The following is a 9,635-nucleotide window of genomic DNA, read 5'->3' on the forward strand; positions in this document are numbered from 1 at the left end:
TTATTCTATCAAACACAAAAGTTCCCAACAGTGCATGCCAATAACTTTTTATGTCTGCATTGGAGATGCAACAGAGCAATGGAGAAAGAGAATTATTGGATAACTGTTAATATTTAAACTGATGTGTGTCAATTAGTCATTTCGAAGAAATCTTTGGCTGAGTTTGAAATATTGACTGATGAATGAACTTCAGCATATTTATAATAGCTAACAACCATGGTAAACTCAACAAAGATACTGTGCAGCTGAATTCAGGAAATGAAAGCTTTATTGTATCCATTAAAAGTAGGACAGTTTCTTGAAATGCATCTGGAACCTTACAACTTCTCTTGGTATTTCAGTATTTCTTTCACAGATCACCTATTCTTAAACTGGTTGAGCCAGACCAATTAAGTTGAAAACAACATCAATTTGCATTTATATAGAAAAAATCCAAAAAGCAAAACGTCTCAAGACATGTCACACAGCAAATTAAACTAAACATGGCCACACTGGAAGATATTAAGATAATTAACTAAAAGCATAGTCAGAGAGGTAAGCTTTAAGCAGAAAAGAGAAGTAGAGATTTGCAGAGACATCACAGAGCTTTGAGTACAGACACTTAAGGCTGGGCTACAGTGGTGGTATGGTTGAACTTGGGGATCATATTGGGGATTGAGGCCAGAATTGGAGCAACTCAGAAGTCTCAGAAGAGTTGTAGGCCAGGTGGAAGTTAAAGAGCTAAGGAAACACAAAAACAAGGATGAGAGTTTTGAAATAGAGTTGTTACTGGTCTGCCAGTGAATAAAGGCCAACGGGCAGAGTGCCAGGAGGATGACGTTGACACCAGTTAAGGCCCCCACTAGCAGTGGACTCCATGGAGCAGTGTGGGCAAGATTCAGCAACAGTTAACTCCAAAGCAAGCAAAGGCATGGATGATAGTTTCAGCAGATGAATTCGGGAAAGAGAGGAGACAAGTGAGGTAATACAAGTGAAGAGAAATGATTTTGAAGCATATACGTAGGATCATCACTAAATCCTTAAGGGGAAGTTCAGAAGAATCATTTTATCCCCCCAAAGGGCTGCTAAGACCAATCACAGACTTAAATAATTTCCTTTGCCTGCTCTGCACTGGTACAGCACCTGAAGGAAAGACTGTAAGTGAAGTAGAGTGATTCAATAGTGGTTTCTCCTTCAGACCTCGAAAACTCTCTTATTTTTTGCAGAGGAATGTAAAAACAGTTGCTATGCAATGGGCCGTCCACTACTTTGGTTGTGGGCTGCAGCCTGGAGACTGGAGGCAGCAACCACCACTGAATCGCTCCATTTGACTTACAGGTTTTCCTTCAAATGCTCCACTAGTGCGGAGGGAGCAAAGGAAATCAGTCAAGTCGGGGGTTGCAACTGGACCCAAGGACTGTGGGGTTGAAAGGTCAGGGTGGTAGGAGGGAGGGGGTGGAGTTGGCTGCCAGTATTTTGTCATGGGATGGCAGGAAGATGGGCGAGATTGGTGATTGATGCTTGGGGGTGAGAGCTAGGTAAGAGTCTGTGCTGCTGAGAGCTGTGCAAGGCTGAAGGAGAGCAGTGAGTAACTGAGAGTGCACCTACCTGGGTCAGGATCCCAGTACTGAGTCAAGGAGATCCTCCTTAACTTACACAGAAGCAGGCTTTGTAGACACAGAAGCAGCCTGCGGATGGAGCAAGTCATTCCAATGTGAAGAAAGGTGCTGAAAGTGGTGTCAGGATGTGTTTTGCTTGTTCCCGGGCCCACTGTGCACATCTGGGCTCTTCCTGTGTTACACAAATCTGTAACAAAAATTTTCAACCTTGCAAACCAGGCTGCAAGTCCACGATTATCATTCATGCTTTATTTATCATAGAAATCGCATGCTGTGGCGCACAAAAACATGGCTTTTCATAATATAATTCCAAGGCAGGAATACTTTGTAAGAAATAACACTTTAAAGAGGTAAGGATTTTTACTATTTAAGAGAACAATTTGTTAATGGGGAATGCAGAAGTAAAATGATTCAGTGAATAGCCCTTTGAGAAATCTGGCAGAGTCAAAGTGGCCACAGAGCCTCCTTACTGTCCTGTAAGATTTTTACGCTGCCAAACTAAGGGAAACTTGGCAAGTGGGCAATTAAGATCTTCTAGGCTATGAAACTGCCCAGAGGCTGTTGGTTGCTGAGGTTTTACTGTACTAATTTGTTGCATGAGCAGGCAGCGAGGAAATCTGCCAATGTCCATGTTGGGTCGTGATATTTATCTGTAAAAGGACTATTTCACTCTTTGAGCCCCACATTTATTGTATGAGGTGCATGCAGTACATTCCCTATCCACCAATATCTGATTAATCCATCACGGGTGACAGAGTGGCGGAGCTAGTGGAGCTGCTCTCTCACAGCTCTGGAGATCTGGTTTCGATCCTGACCTCTGACTCTGCCTGTATGGAATTTATACAATACATTGTCCCTGTGATCGTATGGGTTTTCTCTCTGGTTTCTCCCCACATCCCAAACATGTATGGGTTGGTAGGTTAATTGGCTGCCATAAATTGCCTTTAGGTGTGTGGTAAAATCTGGGAGGAGTTGATGAGAATGTGGGGAGAATAAAATGGGTTAGTGTAGGATTAGTATAAAAGTGGGTGTTTGATGGTCAGTGTGGACTTGGTGTGCTGGAGGGCCCACTTCTGTGCAGTCTCTCTCTATAATTCTATCACCAACACCCTGCTCTGGCAGTGGCCAACAAAACCCAGCAAGATCCTAGATTCACTCACCAGTCTTTGTTGAATTGGCCGTCTGAACCGAGCTGACAGAGAGGGTGCTTCCAATGTCAGGATAGAATAAAGAAATTCAGATCTCTCACCCCTTGTTACCAGCATCCACTGCTTGAATACAGATGGGTGGATGTTGAGAGGGAAGAGGGTTGGACTCGTTTGTAATGGACCATGGTGCTGTAGTCTCTTAATGTACAATGTTTTGGCTCATGCCTGAAGAATGCCCACTTGGCTTGGATTAATTCTGTTGCTCATTACTGTGAGTCATTCCCTTCAGGATAGGCAGACAGGAAGCCAACAGAAAGACAGCTGCAGTTGAACAATGAAACAACCCCTGCTTTTCAGGTGATTGATTTACTAAAACATGCTGTGACCTGGTGCATGTGAATGAGTGGCTCACAGGTCATTCCAATTTCAAATCATATTTCGTGCTAAGAAAAGGCATTGTTAGAACATTTGTTCAGAATGAAATGCAATGGGATTTGATGCAACAGTGAGTTTGAGCTTAAATTAACCAGGTAATTCTCCCTCCTTGAACTGGTTATATAGTAACCATGGTTAAGAAAACCCAATTCCTTTATTCCTTCCTGATCTTGGAAACACCTCCCTGCCACCACATTTCAGCAAAGAGTAAAACCTTGCAGGGGTTTATCAGCCACTCCCAGAGCATTTATCCATGTGATGCAATATTTAAGGACACAGGAAGTTACACAATTCATTGGGGACAAAGAATATGATTTGAGTGTCGGTCTTTTAAATAGGGGATATGGGTTTAGAAAAACTTGGTTGTTCTGCAAGTAAATAATAATCATCATCTTTCAGATCAGTGAGATTAAAATTACACTGGTGATTAATTTTGAGCATTGCCTTGCTGTTGGGGGGAGTTTTATGATGGAAATATGGTTAGAATGCAAAACAAACTCCTGCTGGAAAGTTTTCCTCTGGGTGTAATAAGGTCTGGGAATGAATGCAACATTGCCCAACTTTGGGTCAAGATTTTTTTCCCAACTGCAGAGCATCTTTACTTTGTAGTTCTATGAAGGAAATCCAGGCTAACATGGTCAATATTAACATAGGCTTGCAAATAAAAATCAGAAATTTCACTTGTTTCTTTCCATTAATTAATCTTTATCATTTCCTAGGTTATTTGAACGTTGATAAACTTCATCTGATTTTCTGTGTCAAATTCACACACGAACATGAAACCTGTTGTAACTTACAAGATTGTCGGCCAAGAATTGAAAATTGGGATTAAACTTTGCTTCAGGGTGGTGGCCAGAAGGCATAAATTTTTGTGACCCTGAAATGGAAGTACTTCCACTCTACACTTATGACATAACACAGTGCATTTAGGCACTCTCCTTTGTAGATGCTGGGTTGAGCTCAACTATTTGAACTTTGGTTAACCTGCTTAAGCATTGACATTCCTTCACCACACTGAATACTCTTTTGTTAAATCATAGCGTTTTTCAAGCAATATTCTATAAAACTGAAATACCGACTGATTATAGGTCACAGATATTATAAAAGAGAAAATAACAGGCACCAGATGAGACAGAAAAGCTTTGGCTTCTATGTTGCACAGGTATCCAATGAGAATAATGGCAGCTGTTGTGCATGTAACTCGAGTTAAGATATTGGTTACGGTACAGGTCAAAACATAATTGCAGTGTAAAACAGAAAAAGCACGGTTTAGCACTAGAACACTAAATGGGATTGGTGGTGTGATTATAACAAATACTGCAATATAACTAAAAGGATAACATAAAATGGCTGAATAGTAAAAGGGTGACCATCAGCTTAAACCGTGTCGCCTTGTTATTGTTCATTGTTTGATCTCAAATTATAGGAGAGAAAGAACTATTCATTCTGCAAATACTGTGAGTGTCTGGAGAAAGCCTTTATCTGTTATTGTTGTTGATTTGTTTAATACAGCTTAAAGCACATTTCTTATTGAAATCAGAGCAGTTGCAACATCTGTCCATTTCTTTATACCCACACACTGCCTCAGGCCATAAGTAGCACATGTTAAGTGAACATGCAATTCTTCAAACCAATATATTTGTTAATCAAACAGGAGTCTCCTTTACATTGGAATGAGAAAAAGGATGTCTGCAGAACATGGATGATCTGACCACAAGTATAATCCTAGCCCCATTTCACCTCTATTTGTTCTTTGCCTCTCTCCCTCTTCATTTCCTTGCAGCCTTGGACTCTGGCTCTTCTTCAGCCAGTTTAATATTAACTTAGTCAAAACATAGACAAAAGAGCTGAACTCCAGAGATGAAGTGAAAGTAACTGCCCTTGATATCAAGGCAGCATTTGATCGAGTATGGCATCAAGGAGCACTGGCTAAACTGGAGACAATGGGAATCAAGGGGAAAAAGCTCTGCTGGTTAGAATCATACCTAGCACAAAGGAAGATGGTTGTGGTGGATGGAGATCATCTGAGCCACAGGATATCTCTGCAGGAGTTCCTCAGGGTAGTGTCCTAGACCCAACCATCTTCAGTGCTTCATTGATGACCTCTCTTCAACAGCAAGGTCAAAAATGGGGATGTTCGCTGATGATGGCACAACGTTCAGCACCATTCACTCCACTCACGCAATGAAGAAGCCCACATCCAAATGCTGCAGGACCTGGACAATATCCAAGCCTGGGCTGAAAGGTGGCAAGTAACATTCGCACCACACGTGTGTGCTGGGCAATGATGCCATTCTTCAAATTCCACTGCACTCTCCACCATTGTATATTATCTTGTTTGCCATTTGCATTTCAAAATATCTTTTTGAAGCCTAGTTGAGATTATAACTGAACATTACCCAAGCCTTTGTAATCCTTCATAATTGTTCAAATAAATCTTTTTACAATTATATCCATTCTTCTTTTCAGGATCTTGCCTCTTTTTCCTGTACAGTCTATCAAAGGTCTTGCCATTTGAAGTATTTGTTCTTTCCAGGAGCTGTTTGGCCTACTTAGTATTTGTAATCTTTTGGGTTTCATGCTTCATCTTCCTGTAGAGTTATTTCAAAGGCATCAACAAGAACGACGACTCATTCAAGACAGACAATGAATGAGATCCATCTAACATTAAACCTTCCAAACACCAGAAAGGAGTGGAATTAACTCCAAGCTTAGATTTTGGCCCAGATTTTGTGGTTATAATAACAACAAAACCACTTGAATTTGCATTAATTTACAAACTGACAATATCATCAGGATCACCTGTGGAAATACACATTGCTATTAAAACCCCAAAAGGTTTATATTTTGTTGATTATGCTTGAGTGAGTTTTTAATGATTAATCCATTACAACTGCTTAGCAATCTCAAAAAGACATAGATAAATTTAACAATTGGTTTAAAATATTAAAATAATATTTTAAAAGTTATATTTTAAGTTATCCAAATGTTCCAGTCCTTTTCTCGCTCTCTATAAAGTGTTCAAAATACTAGCTAAAAAAATTCCTTTTTCCTTCTTCAGGTGCCAAGAGAATTCTTCAGTGTGATCAGTGACAGTGCAATGGCAGACCCCAGCTGGATAGCAGACACTGTTGGAAAAGGAAAAAATCCAGACCACAGTGGTTCCTTTCCCTTCGCACATCCATGTCAACTCGTCCAGTCCTGTTTCCATCACGCCTCTCAACAACAACCTCGCACTCAATGTCAGCAAGATCAAGGAATTGATTGTGGACTTCAGGAAGGGGAAGTCGGGAGAACACACACCGGTCTTCATTGAGGGGTCAGCGGTGGAAAGGATGAGCAGCTTCAAGTTCCTGGGTGTCAACATCTTGGAGGATCTATCCTGAGCCCAACACATTGATGAAATCACGAAGAAAGCATGTCAGTGGCTCTACTTCATTAGGAGTTTGAGGAGATTTGGTATGCTACCAAAGACCCTTGCAAATTTCTATAAATGTACTGCGAAGAGCATTCTGGCAGGTTGCATCACAGTCTGGTATGGAGGCTCCAATGTACAAAATCACAAGAGGCTGCAGAGGGTTGTAGACTCAGTCAGCTCCATCACACGCACAACTCTCCACACCATTGAGGATATCTTCAAGAGGCGGTGCCTCAAGAAGGTGGCATCCATCACTAAGGACCCTCGCCATTCAGGACATGCCCTCTTCTCATTATTACCATCAGGGAGGAGGTACAGGAGCCTGAAGACCCACACTCAGTGATTCAGAAACAGCCATCAGATTTCTCCACCATCAGATTTCTGAATGGTCCATGAACACTACCTCGTTATTCCTTTCCTTGCACTATTTTTTTATTTAGTAATTTATAGTAATTTTATGTCTTTGCACTGTACTGTTGTCGCAAAACGAGTAATTTCACGTCATATAAGACAGTGATAATAAACCTGATTCTGATCTCCTGTTGTTTTGCTATTGACAGCAAAATGCAGGATCTTCAAAAAAATAGCACAATCAGTAGGAGTATTTTATGCAGAATGGTATTTAAATATGCTCATTTTATACAGTCATAAGCTTACACTCTGCAGTGAAAAAATAGTTCCAAGACATCAAAGCAGACCAGGTACTAAACCAAGTGTACAGATTGTTTTCTCAGTACTTTTTTTGCAGATTGTAAATCAGTCAGCCCACTCCTCTCTTCACCCCAACCTTTATTACACCACTGATATTATTTATAGGAATGGAAGTTTTGTTTCATTCATCACTTCGAAGGACCCAAGACACTTAATTCTGATTTGCAGCATGACTCTCATGTTTAAAGCTATTACAGTAATTAAGGCAGCCAGCATGATATAAGCAGGTTTATGACCTTAGTTATATCAGACAATCCTTACTTGACTGCACAGGTTTAGACATTAAGTTCGAGCTTTCATTCAGTCTTTAATTTCGTTTAACTCATTGATTCCTTTTAAAGCAAAATTTGTTACTTAGTTCCTTCAGTTAGGTATGCCAAAGGAGCCTCCATTTCTTTAAGTGAAAGGACAGGGAGGGAGGCCAGACTTTATCAATGTCATTGAACTAGAAGAGGTTGTGTGCATTCATTCATTTCCTGTAGAGAAATATCTCTTTTATCTGAAACCTATATTGGTGGTTGTTCAAACAAAGCAGTACAAAAGATCAGTGATAATAACCTTTAACACTGCTGTATTGTGCATCAGTTTGTCACTGAAATCCTCCTGCATCCATTACAACACAATTATCTCCTTCTCCACAGCCAAAACCTGCTAAAAATATTCTTGAGCTCATAAGTTACACTTTCCCAATGCAAATAGTCTCCTCAACTTCCCATATTCAAACCTTCCATCCTCATTGCCGACACCCATGCATGGAGCTTCATTAAAAATTCTCATCATCTCACAGTTCTCTGCTTCCACGAGAAGCATCATTCCTATCACACACATCTCTTTTTAAATCCTTCTATACTTGATTTCATCACACTTATTTTGCTAAAAAAAGCTCTGGTCAAAGTTTTTAAACAGCCAATTGCAACCATAGGAAACCTCTCTCTTTCTTCCTCCTGACCTGTTTTTTGAAGTCATTTGATACATCTGTCTCTGTGGCTCCATTTATGTATCAATATATCAAAATATCTCATCTACACTCTGTGCTTGCATAGTCTATCACGACTCTATTATGTCCCCCTCCTGCTCCATATCCATACTGGTTGATTCTCATATTGTCTGTGGGTTTTGATGTCAAGTATGCATTCTGTCACAACTCAATCACAGCAATAATTTGCCCATCATCCTAATACAGCAGATCTGAAACAACTTTCAACTGATGGGAAATATAGTTTAAGTCTTTAACTTCTAGGGCAGGAGTGAAGCAAGTCTGGGGCTGTGTGTTGGGATCACAGTGGGAAGGAACCTAGGGGAACAGCTGCATAGATTGTGTGTCCACAAAAAATAATCAAAACCCGTGCAATGTTTAATTTTCAATTTATCCATACACACCTGTTCAGTTTGTAAGTGACCCTTGATCTATAACACCTGTACCCTTTTAATGATGTTTGTATTTTTACTTCCTTATATGGTAAATGGTGTTTTTAACTATTTCTCCAGTTATAAGCCAGGGGTACCAGCTAGGACTCTTGAGCAGTTTGTTTTTGACTCTCTCCAATTCCACTTTGTTGACCATGTTGCTTTACTGATGCCAATTAATTAGTTGTACTTCCTTATTCTTATTTTTAAATTCTGCTACTCATTTAACCCAGACCTACTCAAGTTTTTCTTCCTGCTTTATAAGCCAGCTGCAGCCTTCCAATGTCTCTGTGCCATCATTCACAACTCTTTTGCCCCCAACAACTACCAGACCCTCAGCTGCAACACTCTCCCTCTCTTTTGCCCTGTTCAACTTCCAGAGAAATTGTGAATCGGCACAAGAGGGAGAACTTAAAAGGGAGAATGTTGGCTGTGCGAGAGGGGAAAAACAGGGACACAGAAGGAACGCAGGTCTTATGTGTTGTGAGGAAGAAGAATGAGGGAATTACAAAAACTGAGGAAGAGGAACATTGAAACAAGCGCATACGTGAAAAGGGAGCTCATTGGGAACAACAATCTAACACCTCTTGAGCAAGAAATCATTTTAATGACTCATTTTCCAGATAAGAATTTGTCTTACTTTCAGAGTACATTAGAAAATACCACCTGTTAATAGTTTATCTCAAATCATTGCTCTATCTTAAATTAATACTTCTAATGAAGTATGATTTAATTTATTATATTTATTCATGCTTCACCAGAAAAATATAGTTGGAGGCCAACTGACTGGCTGATATCTGACTAAACTTCAGAATGCAAGCTGCTTTTCATGAATTAGTACTGACTGAGGTTTGGCTGCATTCATCAAAGGGAGGTCAGTACATCAGACTTTGAGGGTGGAGTATCATGGAATGCAGA

General features: G+C 40.2%; 1 long non-coding RNA gene across 1 annotated transcript; it reads left to right on the forward strand.

The window, feature by feature from the left end:
* The first annotated feature begins 886 nt into the window (after positions 1-886).
* LOC127575344 (uncharacterized) lies at positions 887-7,274 on the forward strand. The gene is made up of 3 exons (XR_007957035.1): positions 887-961; positions 1,860-1,948; positions 6,243-7,274. It is a non-coding gene; the product is annotated as an uncharacterized LOC127575344 (long non-coding RNA).
* Positions 7,275-9,635: the final 2,361 nt, after the last annotated feature.

This window comes from Pristis pectinata, chromosome 10 (genome assembly GCF_009764475.1).
Source record: "Pristis pectinata isolate sPriPec2 chromosome 10, sPriPec2.1.pri, whole genome shotgun sequence".
Lineage (NCBI taxonomy): Eukaryota > Metazoa > Chordata > Chondrichthyes > Rhinopristiformes > Pristidae > Pristis > Pristis pectinata.